The 22757-nt window shown below is 41.2% G+C and overlaps 1 protein-coding gene across 1 annotated transcript in view; it reads left to right on the plus strand.

The window, feature by feature from the left end:
• LOC104277217 overlaps positions 1 to 22757 on the plus strand; it is a gene marked incomplete at its 3' end in the record, with an annotated part of 319342 nt that overhangs the window by 39470 nt on the left and 257115 nt on the right. The window lies entirely within an intron of this gene.

A 22757-nucleotide genomic window follows, 5' to 3' on the forward strand; every position in this document is an offset into this window, starting at 1 on the left:
AGCTGTCACCCAGTACTCCCAGGTCCCTCTCTGCAGGGCTGCTCTCCAGCCACTCCTCCCCAGTCTGTAGTGCTGCAGGGGTGAGGGTGGCCAAAGCGTAGGACCCTGCACTTGGTCTTGTTGAACTTCATACCAATGGCCTCAGCCCATTGACCCAGCCTGTCCAGGTCCCTCTGCAGTGCCTTCCTACTCTTCAGCAGATTGACGTGCCCCCCAGCTTGGTGTCATCCGCAAATTTGCTAAGGGTAGACTCAATCTCCTCATCTGGGTTGTCAATAAAGATATTGAATAGGACTGGACCCAGTACTATAGTGAGGTGTCCCTGGAGGACACTAATTGTCACCAGACGCCAACTGGATGCAGCACCATTCACCACAACTCTCTGGGCCCAGTCATCCAACCAGTTTTTAACCCAGTGAAGTGTGCATCCATCCAAGCCATGGGATTCCGGCTCTTCCAGGAGGATGCTGTGGTAAACTGTGTCAAAGGCTTTCCTGAAGTCGAGATAGACCACATCCACAGCCTTCCCCTCATCCACTAGGCAGGTCACCAAGTCATAGAAGCAGATGAGACTGGTCAGGCAAGACCTTCCTTTCCTAAACCTGTGTTGGCTGGGCCTGATGCCCTGGTTGTCTTCTATATGCTGCTTGATGGCACTCAGGATGATCCACTCCACAACCTTGCCAGGCATCGAGATCAGGCTGACAGGCCTGACAGTTCCCTGGATCCTCCTTCTGGGCCTTCTTATCGATGGCCAACCTCCAGTCATCTAGGACCTCCCCAGTTAGCCAGGATCAGTGATAAATGATAGAGAGCCGGTTCTCCCGTCATTCTCAGGGAGGGCCTCAGAAGAGAGACATCTCCAAACTCAGAGACTAATTTTGAACGGTCAGGGGCATATATTAGTTCACATATGAGCCAGAAACAGTTGCATCCAAAATATTACCTATCATCATATTATTATTGCATTTCAGCCTGTACAGAAACTAAACATATTTGGGCAATGTATCTGGCAGAGCTGTAAATATCATAGACCAAAATAATTTCAGTGGGTGGGTATTAGTGAATAAGGAAGAAATAAGGACATACATGATTTTTTTGTGTGTGAATTTATCAGTGCTGTTTTCACTCCTGTAAATTGAACTTGACAAAATCAACTTAAATTGGTGGAGAGTTTCAGGATCAATGAAAATTTCTGAGGCAAGTTCACTATTCACTAGAAATGTTCCCTGGGTTCCGCTTGTGAAGGCTTTTATTTGTTACATATTTTCATACAGTAAGCTGGGAATGTGACATATCAAGTAATAAAAGAAAAAGTCCAACATGTTAGTCATGATGCAGGAACTCTAGAATACAGTTATGAAGAAGATCTCAAAAATTTCATGTTGTCCATTCTCTTGCCCTAAGGAAGGTCAACTGTATTTGACCTGTTCCTGACATATGTTTGTCTAATCTGTTCTTTAAACCTCCCACAGTGGAGAGTCAACAATTTCTCCAGGTAGCTTGTTTCCTCACTGACACAAGTCTTTCCTGATGACGAACTGGAATTTCCTATTAGTTTTTGTTCAATTCACAGTAGACATGGAGGAGATTTTATGCACTTTTGTTCCAAACAGTGCTTAAATATATATTTAACTAATCATGTACAGTAACAGCAGCTTCCAGCTTCTCTGCCTTTCTCTCTGTTAAAATAACCATCGTGACCTGCTCTTCATCAGCAGTGTTATCATTTTAGGTAATGTGCCTATGTGACAATAAATGCTGGGCCCTAATGAGAAATCTAGTCTTTTGGGAAAGAAAATATTTAGTATCCTAGACTCTTCTCAAAGGAGCTGTACTTAAAGGTATGAAATATTTTCTTTTTTTTTAAAAAAAAAAAGCCTTGTGACACTGTGGAACACAATTGGTCTTGACAGCAAGGCCCTACATATCTCTATATCTCCATATATATAAAAAAACCTTCCTGGAAACTACTCTGCAAGATCAATCCGGCCAATATCACTCCAGTCTTCAAAAAGGGCAAGAAGAAGGACCCTGGCAACCACAGGCTAGTCAACCACAACTCCATCCTGGGGAAGATGATGGAGTGACTCATTCTGAAGGCCATCTCTAATCAATTGGAAGAAAAGAAGGTTATCAGGAATAGCCAGCATGGGTTTACAAGGGGAAATCTTGCCTGACTAATCTGATATCCTTCTGTGAAGGTATGACCAGATGGACTGATGAAGGGAGAGCAGTGGATGTCATATACCTTGGCTTCACTAAGGCTTTTGATACTGTCCCCAATAACATTCTCGTAGATAAACTCAAGAAATGTGTGATAAGTGATTGGACTGTGAGGTAGATTGTGAAGTGACTCAGCAACAGAGTTCAGAGGGTTGTGATCAGCGGCACAGAGTCAAGTTGGAGGCCTGTGGCCAATGGTGTTCCCCAGGGATCAGTGCTGGGGCCAATTTTGTTCAATATCTTCATCAACAACCTGGATGAGGGGACAGAGTGCACCCTCAGCAAGTTTGCTGATGATACCAAACTGGGAGGGGTGGCTGACACACAGGAAGGCTGCGCTGCCATCCAACAAGATCTGGACAGGCTGGAGAGCTGGGCAAAGGGGAACCTCATGAAGTTCAATAAGGACAAGTGTAGAGTCCTGCATCTGGAGAGGAATAACACCAGGCACCAGTACAGATTAGGGGATGTCCTGCTGGAATGCAGACCTTGGAGTCCCAGTGGGCAGTGAGTGTCCCTGGGACAGCAAAGTGCCCTTGTGGCCAAGAGGCCAGTGGGATCCTGGGGGGCATCAATAAAAGTGTGTCCAGCAGAGGCCCCTCTGCTCTGCCCTGGGGAGACCACCCCTGGAATCCTGGGTCCAGTTTGGGGCTCCCCAGTTCCAGAGAGACAGGGACCTACTGGAGAGAGTCCAAGGGAGAGCTACGAGGATGATCAAGGGACTTGAACATCTCTCCTGTGAAGAGAGACTGAGAGACCTGGGGCTGTTCAGCCTTGAAAGGAGACAGCTGAGAGGGGACCTTATTAACACATATAAGTATCGGAGGGGTGGGTGTCAAGAGGAAGGGGACAATCTCTTCTCAGTGGTGCCCAGCAATAAAACACGGAATAATAGGTTTAAATTAAAACATAGGAAGTTCCATCTCAACATGAGGAAAAACTTCTTTACTGTGAGGGTGACAGAGCCCTGGCCCAGGCTGCCCAGAGAGGGTGTGGAGTCTCCTTCTCTGAAGACTCAAAACTCACCTGGACGCGTTTCTGTGTGACTGCCCTGAGTGATCCTGATCTGGCAGGGGATTGGACTAGATGATCTGTAGAGGTCCCTTCCAACCCCTAACATTCTATGATCTATGATTCTATGATTCTATGATTCTGTGATTCTATCATCTGTTTATCAATGAAAAATGCTAGCTTGGAGATTGGGAACTGCAAGTTTTAATTCCTTGCTGTTCTGGGTACTTCCTGAAGGACTGTATGTGAGGTTTGAGAGAAGGACTAAAGAACTGAGTTACCAAAGGGAACTGGGAATTATAATGTCTGGGGTATCTCATCATGTTCAGATATCACTTAAGGACCATATCTTGTGATGCACTTTATGGGGAGAAATTGCTGTCCAGGATTAAAGACCATAAAAAAGCAGAACACAACTATGATAAATTCCAAAAATGAGGCAAGAAGTCAGTCTTTTAAAATCTACCTCATTATATGGGAGTACCTTATCATGATTAAGATTCAGAATCATGATCTCTTTTCCCTAAATAAGACTGTAGGCAGACTTCTCCTGCAGTGTGTGTAAAGGCATTGCCGATACAATTTTCCTTATGAAGAAGCTATGTGAGTACAGTGTTTTCCCAAGATGTATAAGTCCTTATTCAGCTCCCTTCTTGACCAGAGAGAATCTGGTAGTGCTTCTCACCCATGGGAGTGCACTATGAATAATGCCAGCAGGTATTACTATGATTTTTCTTATTGGAGTGTTGCCAATTTATATGGAATAATTAAGTATTTATTGGGACAGAGTGCTGACATACTCTATAGCTTAGAGTTTATAATTATTACTCTTCTGATGAGTAATGAAGTATAGCGGATTTTGTCTTTTTCAGTATACCCAAAGGTGAAATCCTCCATCCCTAACAAGTGCCCAAACATCAGTGTTAAAGAGTCATAGATGCAAAGCCCTTCTCCCTGTTTCTCTTCACCCTTCTCCACCTATCCATTGTCACTACCTTGTATATTCAGATGCAGGAGGGGAATTTAACAGAAAAGATTAAGAACCTCACTCCAAATGCCTAGTGTGTAAGGCACTGTCACAGGAGGCATACATTCATTCCTCTCACACTCCATTTAGGGGATGCAGGATGCTGCATTCAGTGGGAGGGTGGGTGGCATACAGTGGAGAACGTGTGTTCTGAGATGACCTAACTGAACAGGTTGTGAAGATATGCCAGGAACATGTAGAACATGTTTGTGGATTCTTAGAATCATAGAACCATTTAGACTGGGAAAGACCTTTAAGATCATCGAGTTTAACAGTTAGCAGTGTTTAAAAACTTAGCAATGCTAGGTCCACCAGAAAACCACGTCCCTAAGCACCACATCTACATGTATTTTAAATACCTCAGTGGGTGGTGACTCCACTACTTCCCTGGACAGCCTGTTCCAATGCTTGCTAACCCTTTTGATGAAGACATTTTTCCCAATATCCAATTTAAACCTCCCCTGGTGCAACTTGAAGCCATGTCTTCTTGTCTTGTCACTTGTTTCTGAGGAGAAGACAGTGACTCCCACCTCACAACAATCTTTTTCAGGTAGTGTTAGAGAGTAAAAACATCTCCTCTGAACCTCCTTTCCTCTGCTAAACAAGCCTAGTTCCCTTAGCTTCTCATAAGACTCATTCTCAAGACCCTTCACCAGCTTTGTTGCACTTCTTTGGACGTGACCAGACATTGAACTGATAGTCTAGAGAAGCTCGTTTTGGGAATAAACAAATGCCAGGTAGCTACCTTGAGAACATGGCTGTGAAGAGCTAACACTACAAACTTAAAGTGCCTCTAGATTTTTGAGGATCTCAGCTACTTTTAAACTAAGTTATTTCAAGTTATAGTAATAAAGTATCTGCATGTGCTTCAACCAAGTGACAGTTATTTTGCCCATGGAGCCTGGTACCTGGCTACCAGCAGCATCCACAAGCAGATGCTCAGGAGCAGTAAGAAAAAGGGAAGCCTGTATAATGGGTGCTTCAGCTGTTTTGCAAGTCTAATCTTAATTTGTTTGGACTAGAAACACAGAAAGTGCTCAGTGCTGGAAATCTCAACATTAGCTTATTTTATAAACATTCGCTGCAGCTAGCATGCTGATGTGCCCAATTTGCTGCTGAAAATCATGAAGACAGGGTTTGTTTGTAATTTTACCTCTGCCAAAGAGCTTCATTACTTCTTTGGGCCAAGCTTTATAAGATCAGCATTCACAGGTTGAAAGCATTTTCTTGAAATTACGGCTCTTAAATTGTTCCCTTTGGAGAGAGAAGACTGATTTCTTTTCACCCCTAGGAATTGTTAGATAGGGATTCAGCTGGAAGTTGTTTAAATTCAGGTCTTCCACTGCTCAGAAAAGTGCTCTTGCCCTACTCAGTTCCGAATAAGGCTGAGAAAAGATACTCTCCATCTCTGCTGTCAAAGCTTTGCAGTTGTGCAAACGAGTGAGCGGGTTACTGGAGTCTGGTAATGGGCGTGAAGGTCTGTGCCTGGCTCCTCAGCTTGGCAAATGGTCACTTCCCTGGGAAAAAATATTCTTACTTCCCAGGACTCACTGCATTGCCTTAAAGAGTCACTGGGTAAAGGATGCCTCTCACTTAAACATTGTGTGGATAAATACAGTTAAAACTGTGAGATGCTGAGAAAACACAATAATGGAGAATATAAAAGTACCTAGGTGGAGGTATCCCTCTGGTAAAACAAAAATTGAATTGCTCTTCAGCTATGACAATAGTAACACTACTTGAAGCTACAGGCTTATGCTCAGCTCCAGACACTCATTAAAAGACATAAATTTACCCTTGTTTTAACCTCAGTTTTCATTAGTTTATTCTCCAGTGCTACTTATTTCTGGTCAGCAGTGATTTGACCTTTATTCAGATGGAAAATCGAGGTGAAGGAAAAAACAAGTCTGCTATAATGCTTACACATAAATCTGGTAGCCAAAGGTCTGCTTGTGCCTGTATCATGGCAATGAAAAGACTATTTACTTATAGGGCATACGGTACAGCTACTTTTAGCATATTAAATGAGAAACATTTGCAATTACTGTACAAGTTTGGTCATCACACACTGATCTCTCATGCACAATCAGCGCAGTGTGCTATCTCTGCTTTGGGAGGGTCCCCAAAGATTCCAGTTCTTCTTTTAATTCCTATTGTTCCATGCATTTCTTATGTTTAGAGGCTCCTTTTGCAAAGACAGTCAATTGCAGCGTGCAAAATGAATCCTCCTATTTCTGCTTGCTTCAGGAATGTCTGCTATCTGTGTACCCAGCTATTATAAACATTGTAATTACTTCTCTGTCCTTTTAAGTGCTGGCTTGTGAGAAGATCCAGTAGTAAAATCCTTCCTTAAAAATCTTCTGCCTGGAGCAATTACCAAATCATTAATCTGTTTCACGCCAACAGCTTGTCTAAAAAACGTGGACCTGCAAGACCCTTCTATATGTGCCTATAAAAATTAGGTCTTTTCTCTGGATTTTTGTTTGCTCTCTTTGTTTGTAACTGGGAAGAGCCTAATTTTATGGTTTGCTTTACTCCCAGGAGCCATATCTGATTCTGTTTAAGTGATTATATTTAATATGCAAGAGTCATTAGGTATGATCAGCCTTAATGTTTCATTAGCAGAGTTCAAAATATTCAATTTTATGTCTCTATTTCTTTACTAGATTTAGCTTCTTCACTACAGTTATCTGATCAAATGCAGTTTGTGTCTGTGGGTTGATTCTGCACCAGTGCCAATTCCCATGTAATTCTGGCCCTAAGTTCTCCTTCAAGAAGGCAGCAGTCTTTTTACGGGGTATAGTGTAAGTGACATCTTGGTCTATGTTTTGCTAGTCGTGTTCCTTTTTCACTCAAGGATGTGTAACAACCATAACTAGGTGATTAACAACAGTGCTGAAGCTTGACTACATGGGTTTTTTGGGGTTTGTTTTTTTTTGTTTATTTTGGGGTTTTTTTAGTTTAATTATACAATAACTTTGCAATTGGATTTTTTATGTATTAGTAAGTTTATGCTTTACTTGTAGAGGTTATTTTATACACTTGCCTTCTCAAAGGGATTGACTAATATTTAGAAATGGGTAACTGCAAGGTCACTGTGTTACTAAAATCCTTATTTACGACTATCTGCAGCTAAATATCTTAACCATACTGGGTGTCCATATTGGGTCTCTATTTATAAATTTGTTATTTGTTCTGTAGCTTGTCAATAACTTGAGTGCCAGCACGTCTGTTAAATGTCACTTTAGAGTTGCTTCTGAATATGTTTTAATGTGGCCAGGCCAATGTTTCCATTTGCAGCCAAAGAAGTTGTACGTGTGCAGAACAGGGTCATCACGTGGATAGAAACGCTCTGGAGTGCAGAGTTCCGCTGCCCGTATCCCAAATCCCTACAGGAGAGTTTTCTCATGAAGTCGTGATGCTGAGAGTAGGGCAACATGCATGTCACACCATTCTCTACACATTCTGTCCTGCTGGGAAATTCTTGGAAGCAAACATCATTCTCCTTTTGCCATCTCCTTGTGTTTGCATGGAGTTAGATACGCTCGCATAGAAAACCTTTTCCTTTGTTGCTGCTCACTTTTATTTTAACATCACCATGATATTGGTGTGCCTGCATGAGAGTTTAAAGGACTTACTAGTGTGATAGGTCCTTTCCAACAAGGAGTTTTGATTTAGTTTAATAATTGTTTATTTAGTTTAATAATTGTTTTCTACTGACATTGGTGCGAGCAGGAACAGATCTGGGATCTTGACATTAAACAAACTGAACTAGATCAGCAATGATGGAAGAGTCACATCCGCCACAGCAGGTTTATTGGTTTTATTTTTTTCACATTTATATAACATGCCTATCAAACAACCTTTAGGCAGTTTTGTGATCTGGGATTTGTTATTACATCTGCAAAAGATTGAGAGCAGGCCAGAACAGCTGCCAGGGACCAGAAACAATAATTTTCCCCAATGAAAATGTGCCTGAATATTAAGCAGCACACAGAATTAGCCAAACTTTTAATTAAGTAATGGGTCTCTATTGTGATAAGCATTGAGGTCAGACTGTTGTGTAAATTTCACTTCTAAGTATCAAGGTCAAAGATGATGAATCTGGTAGTTGAAGATAATTTGAAAATCACTTAACAAAAAGCTCTTGCAATTTTAACATTTTTTTTTTCTAAAATGATTTTTCTAAAACACGATATCTTTTAACAAGGGCATACCAGAGTAATTTGAAAAAATCCTACCTACATGAAAATATCAGAATGTCCTAGCATGCTTCTACTACAAGCCAGCAGTTCCTCTGAAGATTGTGTCATATAATTCATTGTTTCTAATAAGATTCTGAGAAATTAATTTTAACCACCTGCAAAAACAAATACATCAACTCTTTAAAATATAGGATTTTGCCCTATAAAACTTTAAGGATTCTGTAAAATTGATATTCAGGGACAAATGTACTCTAGGTAAGTTTCATTCTAGAAATATTTCAGAGCAATTTGTCTCACTTACACATTTATTAACTTGGATCATCCACCAATGTGAGCTACTAAGCAGGAGAATTCACTGCCCTCCATGTGCAAAGGACACAGGTCTCCATAGAGAGGTTCAAGAGCCCATTATATATTTCTGCAGTTTACTAGTACTTCTTTATTAAAATGATTCTTAAAAAGTTTCCAAGAACAAACAAAGATATCACCCCAAGACTTCTGGATAGTATTAAGTTCACCGTGGTAGGGCTTTATTTCACAGATGCGTAGATCTTTGCTCAGTAAGAGAAATATGTATGAAAGAGGGTCCTTCCTGCTTTGTTTATTTTTTTTTAAGAACTGGGACAGCTACTTGCATATTTTAGCAAGCAGTAAATACAATCACAAATGTAACAATTAAAGGAAATTAAAGGGAAGTTGTCACCTTGAAAATATCATGTCTCTCCACATTTTTATATATAATGTAGTTACAAATAATGTGACAAGAACCACAGGACTTTAGGTGTTCTCAGCTTTTACATTTTATACATTTCACTGTGCTTAACTATCACCTGTGCCACTTCAATTTGTAACAGATTATAGGGAGAACTGCCCCCACTTTAGAGATGAGACAGTTTACTAGTATATTTGCCATTATAGTATCTAGGTGGATCTTGAATAAAGCAGTTATCTGGGCTTTTATGTACTGTGAAGGGGTGAATTTCACCCTCAGCCATTCTCCTTCTTGAAAGCAGTCTGTAGGACATGTTTCTTTTTCCTATGGAATCTTGATCCACTTACCCATCCAAACAGCCTTGTATAGAGATAATTTTCTGAGCTTATTTCTCTAACCTCGCTGTTGGAAGCCTCTATTGACTTCCACCTTTCTACCATATCAACACCATTCCTATTTGTCTTACTTTTCAAGCTTGTCATGGCTTGTCTCATTTCTGCATGCCTGCTCTTGTACTTCTCTTTGCTTCTTCAACTCTTTATGACATATTCAGAGACAAACTTTCCTAGTACTGCCACCTCTTCAGAAAGAGCTTTTCGTTTAATTTCATCTTTAAAATTGTCTTTTGTACCAAAGGAGAGGTGGTTGCAGCCATAACAATCATTCTTCATGTGACATTATCCTCTTGTTGATCAATAGTGTCCCAATGTTTGACCGTGTTTCTTCAATTTCTGTCATCTTGAACCAAAATGGACAGTTTGATGGAGCAGAACTCCCGTGTTCCAAGGACAATGTTTCTCCAATTTCTGTCGTTTTGAACCAAAATGGACAGTTTGGTGGAGCAGAACCCCCATGTTCCAAGGCTGAGCGTAAGGTCCTGCACTAGGGTCGAGGCAAGTCAAAGACAAATACAGTCTGGGTGACAAGTAGATTGAGAACAGCCCTGCAGAGTAGGTCTTGGAGATGTTCATAGATGAAAAACTGAACATGAGCCATCAATGTGCACTTGCAGCCCAGAAAGCCAATCACATCCTGGGCTGCAGTGCTTCTGCAGTTATTCTGCCCTTCTGCTCTGCTCTTCTGAAAACCCACCTGTAGTACTGTGTCTAGATCTGGGGCCCCAACACAAGCAGGACATAGACCTGTGGGAGAGGGTCCAGAGAATGGCCACAAAGATGATCAAGAGGGCTAGAGCACCTCCCATTTGAGGACAGGCTGAGAGTTGGGGCTGTGCATGCTGGAGAATAAAAGGCCTCCCAGTACCAGAAGGGGGCTACAGAAAAGGAGGGGGATTCTTTATCAGGGAGTGTAGTGATGGAACAAGGGGCAGGAGTTTCAAACTGAAAGAGAGTAGATTTAGATTAAGTACTAGGATGAAGTTCTTCTCTGTGAGGGTGGTGAGGCACTGGCACAGGTTGCCCAGAGAAGCTGTGGATGCCCCTTCCCCAAAAGTGTTCAAGACCAGGCTGGAAGGGGCTTTGAGCAACCTGGTCTAGTGGGGGATATCCTTGCCCATGGCAGGGGGGATGGAATTAGATGATCTTTAAGGTCTTTCCAACCCAAACTATTCTATGATTCTGTGATCCTGTGTTATATCAGAAAGGAGATGTAATCTGTGTCGTTATCTGCAGCCTCATGTCTCTGTGAGTGCCTATTTCCTCCCAAACCCAGAAACCTACTTTTACAGATAATTTCCAAAACTGAATTTTTAATATATCTTCAAAAATCTCATGCTTAAAAAAAGTGTCAGTTTAGGTGAATCTCACCTTTCCATCAGCCTGCATAGACTTACGCCATGCCAATGGGGAAAAATGGTTGGACTCACTAATGGCTCCCTGTGCCTGGGAATGATTTCAGCACTCCAGCTGCTGCTTGACTGCTATGTATGGCTGCTTCTGCTCCTCTGTCAGGAGGTCAGCCAGGTTACTACAGACTTAGAACCCTGATAGTCGGGTTTGGTTCATTAGTGCAGCTGCACGAAGTTTCCTAGCTGAAGGGATAAACCAAAGCGATGAAATTTTCCCATGCCCTTCAGCTCTTTGGAGAAGTGTAGGGGAGTCTGCCCCGTTATTTTTCATTTATTTTAGCACAGCGCTTTCAGGTAGTCAAGGTGTTTCTGAAAAGAGATGAGGCAAACAGCTACTGTACAAGCTGGAAAAACATAAATAAGGAGTAATAAACATTGTGATCTGAAGTCCACTTTCTCGGAAGATGGTTTTTGAAACTGAGGGAAATAGCAATGGTAACTATTAAATTGTGATTGTTTAAATGAACCGCTAAACCAAATTTGATCATGTGTTTTGGAATATTCTAGTTATAATAAGAAAGACTGAAAGGATCTCCCGAGAGATTTCAGGTCATTCATTGCATCAGACTGGTGCCTTCTCTCACACCTTTTTTGGTGTTGTGGTAGTTTGTAGAAAAACAGAGGTAACAAACCAGAAAACTTTGTCTCTTCCTAAGGAGTAGGAAGATTCATGACAGACATATGCCTCCACTTATGTAATCAGTATTCTTTTTTGAGATATCTTGTACTTTTTTTAACAGTAAATGCTCCCAGGATACCCAACAGTGTCTTTGCTAGGTTGGCAGCAGAACTATAACTAGAGTTTTCACCATTCAGGATGCTGACTGTGTTGGTGCCTGAAACAGTCCATTTTCTACCATTATGGGTATGTGTCTTAATTCATTATCACTTTATTTCTTAGTGGGTTTCTCTACTTTTCTTCCCACCTAGGGAATGTTCCTGACACACACACATATCTTTGTACACACAGTGGACACTTCTGTTACTTTTGAGGATTAGAATTGTCATATATTGCTCTTCACTTGCAATTTGTGATAGTCCTCTTACCCTTGGACAAGGACCAAAAACCTCCTTATACTGATGCTCTGTTCTATGGAGAGCCGTCACAGAGAGAGGAGGACTGATCTGATGTCCTTGCTCAGTGCTGAGCAGATGGAAGTGCTGCAGCTTTCTGTTCAAATTATAGTGAACTTGGGAAAACAAGAGCCTGTGCCTGGCTTCACAGTGTTTTTTTGCAGCCCAGCCAAAAGATGGTGAAGGCTTGGATTGTCTTCGTGAATTGTGACCAGAGTCGTGGTCACAAATATATGGAAGAATATCCCCAGTTAATCATAGCTAAGAAAACAGACATTGTGATGTTTTCAAACTGAAATGACTGCAGATATTTTTCTTAGTGGTAGAAACTGCATTTTTTTTCTAGTGACCTTGAAAAATGCAATGTTAGAATTGACCATTGCTTTTAGAAGCACATCTTGTGGACCCTGTTTTACTCAGTACTACAAAAACCAGTGTTAAGAAGATGATCTTGCTTAATTTCAACTTTGATTATAAACTAGCAAAAAGCAAAGTTGACTTGGTAGTAATAATGCAATAGGTTGTAAAGAGTGGGCTACATACAAAGAATAACACAGAGAGCTGTGTGCTGTTGACATCAGCAAACATCAGTGAGGCTTCTGAATGCAGGCAGCACTGGAATTTGAGTGCCTGCTAAGGGGAAGTGAGATTGTAGAGTAACTAGTACATAAAGGTAATTTGGGATGTTTCAGGTAAATATTCATCAACAGTGAAAATATTTTCAAACATTTTAGACTATATTTTTCATCTGATCTTGTATATACATCTCTGCCTGAGTCATCCATCTCGATCGTAGACACATTCCAACAGAAAGGAAGACTTATCTAAGCTCCCTAGACACATTTCAAATGCCTAAAGTAGCAGACAGCTTTAGTGTAAGATGTTGCAGAGTCAGAGACAGTTTTCATGAGACAGAATTTATTGCCTCATCCAGGCTCCCCTTCTGATAGCATCATCTGGACCTCATTGTCAGTGAGCTGTGACAAGGGCACTGGTTCTCAAGGAAAGAAATATCAGCTTCAGCTGGCAGCTCTGGAGGATTCCTCGTCCCTGTAGGAACCCAAGGGGGACATACATGAACCATATGGGCTACATAAGGTAGTTTGCATGGCAGGAGCAGAACCTGGACTTGGAGATGTCCTCCCTACCACCCTTGACATCCCCTGGGACATGAGGCATTTTCTCCTTTTCTCCTGATGCAGTTGACAGTGATGTTTATTTAATGCAGCCCTTACACATCTGTGCATTTCCGACTGCAAGCTCACAGAAGCCAAAATCCCTGTACCGCTTATAAATTTTAATAATCTTGGTCAGCGGCTGGTATTACTAATTTTTAAAGTCCTTATATGAAAGCACAGGTTTAAGCTGCCTCTCCATTACACAGTGACGGGTCCTTATCCAGCTTTTAGCTAATGACAATTGTGACAAAGTAAATTGTCTTGCAGCTCCATGGAGCCTCAGCCTTCTTTGAAACATTTAGGAAATGTTTGTTTTCCCTTTTGTTTTACATAATCATCTGCTTATCAACATTTCAGAGCGTGATGACATATTCTGCAGTTTAATGACCTGAGTCATTCCACTTACTTACCTTTTGAGTCTTTTTCTTTTTATATGCACCAGTGTGAAACATTTTGTAATACTCTGTAGGAGGGAAGCTGAATGAAGAGAGAAGGCACTGTGTTTTGCCGAAGGTTTTGTTTAGCTGCAATATTTTTGCATGTCAGCATGAGTATATATGAGTGTGTAGCTCAGCAGTCATGACTTAGCAAGGCAGCCTGCCACTGTAATGACAGCCAGTGCTTACTTCCCCTCCCCATGGCTCTGACTGAAACAAATATTCTTCTACAACAAGGTTTAGGATGCTTCAAGCAAAACAATCTCAAGAAATAAAAGTCATTACAATATTCTCCAGGGTTTTGATTTTGTGGTTTGGTTGTTCTTTTTTTTGTTTCTTTTTTTTTTCCCCTCCTTTTCTTGTCTTTAATACTGGCTTTATATCCTTGCATTAGTGTGAAACATTTTGATCTTCCTAAGTATCACTTTATGATATATCAGTCCCGTTCTCAAATTGGGACTGATTTTATTACTGCTTTTGAGTAGACTGAGTTAAATTCACCATTTCTGGGAACAACAGGCACAAAATTTGATCTCAAGTGAAATGCTGGTAGTTTCCTCCACTATAATTTCTCTTGAGGTATGTGTAAATAGGAAAAGACTGTGTGGGCGAGAGGTGGAGACAGGAGACTGGATTCTATTCTTGGATTTGCTATGGACCTACAGTGCATCATGGGATAAATCAGAATTCAAATGCGTTATCTAACTGATTTCTTATTTAAATGTATTTCCTGCAAGGTTATCATGCAATACCAAGCACTACTGGATGTTTCTCCTATTTGGAGTGGTTATAATTCTATCATTTTTTTTTTCTTTTTATAATGAGAAATGGTATGATCAGAAGAAAAAAGAGATACTAGACTTGTCATAGCAAAATTGCAGTGCTGGAACTTGTCTTGAACTGTGTGTAGTAACGCACGTGCACACTCTTGTTCTCATGAGAACTAGGAGGGATACAGTCCTCTGAAAGCAATGGTCATAGCTCTCATGACCAACGTGGAGGCTGTTATAGTCAGTAGGAAATGAAGAGCTGCTCATAAAGACCAAGCCAGTCTTTACTTCGAACATTACATTCATAAATGCTCTATTATCTCTAACCTGATGTCACTCCATGCCAGCTGTACGGAACAATGGTTGCCAAGCAGTTCCTCATCTTACACCTCCATATAATTATTATTAATTAATACAGTCTTTCTCATTATGGTTGTTGCAGGGAACCAGATAGAAATGCAAACTCAGTAGTTGGGTAATTGTGATTTAATTGAAATGAGTCTGTTGGCAGCAGTGCAGAACTGGGAAAGGTGAATGGACAGCAGCGGGCTGCACTATGCTGCACAGCTCACTGGAGGCGGGGAGGAGAAAGGCCACCCTCGTCCTCTTTGCTCCTCCCATCATACCATGTAATTGTCTTAATTTGTAGAAAGATTTGAGCTGACTGCTTGAAGGCCTCAAGAGTTTAGGAATCAGTCCTGTGCCTGGGTAAAAATGAAATCTAGCTCATCACATGACACTCCAGTGCATCTAAAATGTCCAAAGTGCTTTGTAATATCCTCCTGGCCTGGAGAGCACTGCAGTGATTTGCTTAAATGTTTTGCAGCTCTGATTGCTGCCACTGCTGCCTCAAGCCTACTATAGCTACACACCTTCCTGAAGAGTCTAGTGCTTGTTTAATTAATTTCTGGGTTTGAGGGGAAAATGCACCAACTGGGAGCTGTTATTGTGTAGGTCTCCTGTTAGGATCTTGACCTCAAACCTATGACTAGTGTCCTAAGAGGGACCACCGCAGAAGCAGTCTGAGCTAAAGGGCCGTACATATCCTTGGGATTTCTAGCAAACCCTGGTCCTAGAATTAGTAATGAAATTCCCACACTGAGCTGTGAACGTCTTTGGAGGGAAAGTATAATGGTTTCAAGAAGAATTAAATTTGAAAAGAACAATTAAAAAACTGTGTTATCGTAGCAACCAAAGCAGTTTGGGCTTTTTTTGGCTGTTTAAAAAAAAGCCGCACTGATGCAATAAAAAATGACACAGGAGAAGAAGTGTATCAAGTTGTTATGGCAACTGAAATATGTAGGTTGGAATTTATGTATCCAGAACTTCTATGTAAGTAAAATAAACATTATCCTTGCTAATTAAAATATCATGCTAATACTATTTAATTTAAAATCATTAGTCATGTTTTCTCTTACAATTAATGCCTTACTTTCTGTTTTCTATTTCCAAGTATTTGCATTTGCTTCCAGCTGTGGCTCACTTGCGTTTTCAGGGCAAGACTGTGATTTCACTAATACAGCCTTTAATGTGGAGGGACTCCACCACAGCTAATGAATAACATGTATGCAGATGGGCATAACTGGAATCAAACCATGTGTTTTCACACGTTATTCTTACTGCAGCTGACCTTTCTGCTCGGAGGGGCTTTTGGCAGGTGTCATCGCTCCACGCTTGAAGGGAGCTCCCTGAAGTTACAGCTCCCTATCTTTCCCCCCCAGCTTGACACAGTGCACATGGAGCTCCTTCCAGAGCCTGTTTCTGCATACAGCCTGTCTGCTTCAGCTGTAAATTTAGCTTCTAAGATGTTGTATGATAGCCAATTCTAAATGAGCATTCATTAATTATGTTCAGCCTTTTAATTTTTCTAGTCCTTTTCCTCCAGCCTTCAGGAGAATTCAGTAATAGCTTCTGCTTTATTTGAAAGAAATAGGTCTTTGATATCCCATATTACTCCACGTATTTCATCTTCTTTATGCCCAGACAAGTGCAGACTGATGGCTAAAAGGTAAGGGATGGGGACAATAAGCATCAGGATATGACTGAATTCCAGTGAGCTGAGGGAAATGCATTTATTTGTTTAAAGTTTTCATCTCATTCATTCTCATGTTCAGAGCCATCTGAATTTGCCCTATGGTATTTGGTAAATTATTGCTGGGAATGTTTTGGAAAATTGTCTTGCCAGGCTAAGAACTCAGCCGTACATAAGTTAATTGTCTCAATTTCTTATGTGGGTAGCTGCCTGGCATGGAGCTACAGCAAGAGTGGGTCTTTGCCTGAAAAGTGTAACCAATCTGTCCAGTCTCATGCTTTGACTCTCATTCTCATGCAGCTGAACCTCTTCATCTTCGCAGCAGGGTTCATCCTCTCAATGCTCTTTCTGCTCTGTTTTCCTCTTTGCCATGTGCAGCAGGCCAGCAAATCCTTCCAAGCACCAGTGTTCGGTGTGCCAGGTCTTGGCAGGGGAGAGGCTATACTTGAGCAAGCCCTTGCAAGGCTCATATTTACGAGGACTCTGGTCACTGCACAGGGCCATGGTCCCTGAACCATCTAACTTGGCAGAGTCCACCACTGTAAGTCCTTACTGACACTCTGCAAAAAGAGACACAAAGAGTGCTGTGGTTTGCACCCCAGCTTGAAAATGAACCTCTGCATCAGTGAGGCTGAATATGGAGCCTGGACCAGCAAGGTGAAGCTCCTGGGTGTATCTTTGGGTCATTCTCAAGATTTGAGTTTGTGGAGCCAGCTAAAGAGAAAAGCTAAAGTATGAGATAACGTTTGCTGGAATTCCCTGCCTGGAAAGGCAGTTGTCTTGCCCCAGAGCAGAATCACAGTGCAACTGGATAATTATGTGAAATTTGTCATCAGGGAGATTGAATTTGAGTATAGGCTTTGTGTTAGCCTAGCCAAAATGACTACTGAGTAACTGGTAGCTTGCATGACAACTTTTAGGTAGGTGGTCAGATCTGCATGAGGGATGATCAAATGCAAAGTTTAATAATGACATTCTGACATCCAGAAACATTCTGAGAGCAAGATTTGCTTTTGAGAGGGTGGGGCAGCATTAAATCAGATCCTGACCTTTCCAAAACACAAGCCTGCAGCCACATAATTGTTCCTGAGCTCTAACACTCTTTAAGTCTGTCATAAAAATCTTCTGAAAGGTTGAATCTACACTAGCTAAAGTGGAATCATAAAAATCCCAGGGTAAAATAAATACTGTTGTGATATTTGTGCTTACTTCCATATACAATACTTTTTTTTAAAAAAAGCAAACCTGGAACTGATTGCCCAGAGAAGTTGGGGACCCCTCCTTCCTGGCAGCATTCAAGGCCAGGCTGGATGGGGCTTTGAGCAACCTGGTCTGGTGAGAGATGTCCCTGCCCATGGCAGGGGACTTGAAACCAGGTGAACTTCCCTTCCAAATTAAGCCATTTTAGGATCATGGTGCAATTTGTACAGCAGAATCCATGCCCAAAAGTATATTTTTTTGCCTCCATTCTCGTTTACTGGTCATATTGGGAAGACTGGTGCAGCAAGGACTGCAGTGACAGTCTTACAGGGCTTAGCCATGAGACCTCATAGCACTCTGCAACATCACCCTGGCTTGAGGCAGCTGGAAAGACTGAGCTAATGTGGTCTGAAATGGAGCAAAACCTGACTTCTTCAAACACTGAACCAGAAACCCTAACATGGAAATAGAAACAAAATCCCTTCTGACGACTAAATCATTTGACTGGGGATAGTGAAACATGGTTTTCACTAAATTAGGCACCTTCTTTTATAAGGATTTTGTGGACAAGAAGACAGCTCTGCTGTATTGTTTTCAAACTGAAATTTAGGCCCATCTGAGGCAAATGAAGCTCTGCCTGGCTTCTGTGGGATTATATTTCTGATTTTAGCTTCTAGCATGGCCTGCTCTGGGATTTTTCTGAGTTTTCACTCATCTATGATATCAGTGAAACTTAATTCCTGCCAACAAATTTGCTGAATGACATTTCTTGCTGTAAAAAGGACTATAAGAAACATAGAAAGAGGAAAGCTCATCTTATAGTGTCTAGAATTATTTCTCTGCATGACATTGCAGGAAAAACTCTTCAAGTCCTCAACAGTATTTTGTCTCCTACAAAATGTCCAAGATTTTGAACTATTTTTTATTTCCTGGTCCAAGACTGTCAGCAGCAGGAGTCAAAACTGAGATGCTCACAACACATAGAACCATAGAATTGTCAGGGTTGGAAGGGACCTTAAAGATTATCTAGCTCCAAACCCCCACTATGGGCAGGGACATCCCCCACTAGATCAGGCTGCCCAGAGCCCCATCCAGCCTGGTCTTGAACACCTCCAGGGATGGGGCTTCCACCCCCTCTCTGGGCAACCTGTGCCAGGGTCTCACCACCCTCATGGGGAAGAGCTTCTTCCTAACGTCCAATCTGAACCGATCCACCTCTAGCTTCAATCCATTCCCTCTAGTCCTATCGTTACCAGACATCCTAAAAAGCCCCTCCTCAGCTTTCCTGTAGCCCCCTGAGATACTAGAAGGCCACAATAAGATCTCCTCAGAGCCTTATTTTCTCCAGACTGAACAGCCCCAACTCTCTCAGTCTGTAGGAGAGTCCTTTAGGAGAGCTGTCAGCTCTGCCCAGGTACATCAGAAAAGTGCAGCCCTGGGTGGACGGACTGCAGATACAGAAGGTGTTCTTGCTGTTGCTGGCACGTTGCGAAGGACAAACTTGATTTGGGTCCAGTTTTGGTTCACGCATGACTTGAGCAGAGCACGAGCAGGTTTGGCTGTACCCTGACATAAAGGTGTGCCCTGTTCTGTGCTAGTAGTTGTCTCCTGCTGTGCATCTCAGTTCAGCTGAGGTTGCTTCCTACTCCAGCATAGATGCTAAATGAATTCATTTACATCATCGTTCTGTAAAACAGATACCTCCAGCATATGTTATGTTGCATTTTACTTTCCCCCTGTAGCTTTGTAAGCGTTCTAATGATTTTTTAAAATGCTTACTTTCGAAAAAGTTAATTAAATAAAAGCAGTATATCTCAGCACTATATGTTCCTGGGAGCATTTTGTTACCAAAATGATAGATTTCCTGACAGATATTGGCATCCAAAACTTAACAGATCACTGTTTTTTATACCTTTCCTATCTTAATCTAAATAATTTGGCGCAAGCTGGCATTTATCTACAGGCTCTCAGGGGACCTTAGCAGGGCTTCCAATTCTTGATGCCAAACACCAAAAAGAGGTTTCAGATCAGCTTGTGTTTTGAATTTTTCTCTCTACAAGCACACAGGAGCATTCCCTAAGCTGCCAGCTTTAGGGAAAGGTGCATTCATTCTCTGAACCCTAAGGCAGTTCCAGATTCAGCAAGGCTCATGGGCTTTACCTCCCCCTACACTCCCACCGGCATTTCTGGACCCTGTGCAAAGCTGATCAGCATTTTTTAACCAACAAGCAGTATATGTGCTCTAGAAAATATCTCGTGCAGGGGTGTGTGTGTTAGTAGATTTAACGTGCTGGCAAGCACCATCCAAGCGCATAGAAGAGCACAACAACGTTTGCATGTATGTTTCTTATTCTTTTATAATTTTTGCGTTCTTAATGTGGGGCCTCACTCTAAGAAGTAAACCCAGTAACTATTGTGGATGGTTACAAGTACCTCCTAGTGATATATTAGGTATGAATTCCGGAGCCATATTGATATATTAGATGTGAATTTGGAGCCATGCAATAGACCGGAGAATTCATTCACTGTCACAGGGTTTGGCTTCTATAGGAAGATCTCTTGTAGGAACTCTTGCAAACCATGTATGCTATAATTGCGAGTGAGGGCAGATGCTCCTTCTGCCTGATTGCTGGCTCAGACATGAATGAGAACCTGCTGCCTGATGAAAGATGAACCAGTGACAAGTCTTTCGTAATACGTCCCTGTGTACTTTGGCAAAAAATAGTCAGGAAGAGTTTTGTTGATGGTTGGCTGTGACAATTGTGCGTGTCCTAGTAAGCTACTGGAGAGATGTGTTATAAGCACAGAAAAGCTTTGCTGAACACTGCTAAAATTAGATAAAATTAACAAGGTAGATAATGTGATTACTGTTTTACTCATAAACTTTTAAATAATACTGTAAGTTTGCACAACGAGACAAACATTGCTCTGAAGAGATTGCAGTCTAAATAGTCCCTATTAATAACAATCTAAATAGATCAACATTAATTATACACAATATTGGAAGATTGTTTCTAGTGTGACCTATAATTCTCATGGTTAGCCCATGTGAGCCAAGTTACCCAATGAAATTGATACATAGAGCGATAGAGAGATAGAGAGAGAGATAGAGTTGCTCCAACTACCACCCTCCTAGTTACAGGGGGTCTGATAAAAAATTTATACTTTTGTCAGTATATTTAATTCAAGCTTGAAACATTATTTCCAGACCCCCCCCCAAGGATGGTCAAGCACAGTGCACATGCTCCACTGCATTTGTCCTGTGTCACCCCAGGGCTGCCAGTTCTGCTTCTCATGGGGACTTGATTATTCAGCAATAATGAGGTGCATCTAAAATATTTCTTCTGCATGTACAGGCAGCTTTTAGGTATAAAGTGTACAAATAATTTTAGACAGTGTAGACTTTTGGTTAGCTTCTAAAGGGAGGATTGTTTGTAATCAAGAATAGGAAGAGACACAGATTCAAGAATATTAGTTTTTAATAAATCTATCACAACCCACAGCATGTATCCTTTTTTGCTTCTTGCATTATACAGTCCTGTTTATTTCATAATACAAAGTTAAATGACTATTGGTTTTCAGATAGATTGCTAACGTACACTTTGTTCAAGTTTGGGAACCTTATATTATTCGGCTAATGTTTATGAACCTTGATACACTGGAACAGAGAGATGTTCCAGACTTACTACAATTACTCTTGCTTGAGCCATTTTTACCTTCCTAATGTCCTTACTTTTCTTCTCATCACAATTAAACTTTGACCCATTCCCCTAAGGAAAAAAGTTAAACATTTTAAAGCATCTTATGACATTGTTTTACGTTCTTTCAAAATAATGGAGTCAGCTAATGGTGAAAAATTTGAGGAAAAAGAAAATAAGTAAAATATAAACAAACTAAAGTTCTTTATCCAGTTATGCAGCTGCATTAATTTGATAAATGCCACGATACAGTCGGTAGTTTCTGCTGAAAATTGTCAAACCCCTTTTGAGATGTTGCAGAGGCTTAGCTCCTTTAGGATCAGGCAGAATTTCATCTTGATGATTAGAGCAAATAAATAATATGTTGATTTGCATAGTTTATATTGTTGCCTTTAAATAATAACAATGGAAAACATTTGTGTCAGGTATTCAAGCAAAGATGAAATGAAAATTTTTATACATGATTTTTACTTCCTTGCAAAACCAGTTTTCCTTTTTTGAAAGAGACACTTAGGGAGTTTGCTTGGATTTTCTTGTAGGCTCTGAGGAGCAACGCAAAACCTGGTTTCAGTTCCTTGCTGTCCTGCAAAATTCTGGCCTGGTTGCCTTGTTATCCCTCTTCCCTTCCAGATTACAAACGAGGAATACGCAACACCCTCCAATGACAAGAAACAAGCCAAAGGAGTGCGTGGTTCTCCGTGACTGCAAGTGTGTTAGAGAAGCTGAAACTTTAGAGAGCACACACATGGGGTCCCGTGTGCTCAGCCCCATGTAGTGCTGAGCTGTTTTGCTCCAGCACTAAACACATTCCTTACTGGAGCACAAGACTAGTGCCATTGGTTCCAGTGAAGTTAAAAGCACGTGTCTAAGTAGTTGCCTGGATTGGGACCAGCATTCCGTCTTTTGCTGGACAGAGCCCTAAATAAACAACCTAGTATCAGAGGAGGAAACATTTGCACATGTGGATGTGATTTGGCTGTTTCTGTGGCACTGGCTTGTTGTTTTCAAAATTGTGCTGGCGATGGTTGGTCTCTTGAAAATGCTAACAATTTCTTGCCTGTTGTGTTAAAATTGTCTGCACTCTTGGTGCACAGGCTAAGAAAGGATGAGTCTAAATCACTCACAGTGCCTATGATGCTCAGTGCCGACAGATACAAGACACTGTACTCTGAGTTTACTCTGCTTTCCTGTTCGTGCTCTTGCAAAGTGCCCAGAAATTTTCTGAAATCTGACTTAGTGGCACACATCATGTTTCATTCAAAGGGTAACCCTTCAAGCATATTTTTGCAAGGCAGAACAATGTAAACAGAGATGTCATTTATACCATTTATTATCTTAAAGCAAAATCTACAACAAGGTAATAGATTTCCAGCAGGAGAA

Source organism: Apaloderma vittatum, unplaced genomic scaffold (genome assembly GCF_000703405.1).
Source record: "Apaloderma vittatum isolate BGI_N311 unplaced genomic scaffold, ASM70340v1 scaffold117, whole genome shotgun sequence".
NCBI lineage: Eukaryota > Metazoa > Chordata > Aves > Trogoniformes > Trogonidae > Apaloderma > Apaloderma vittatum.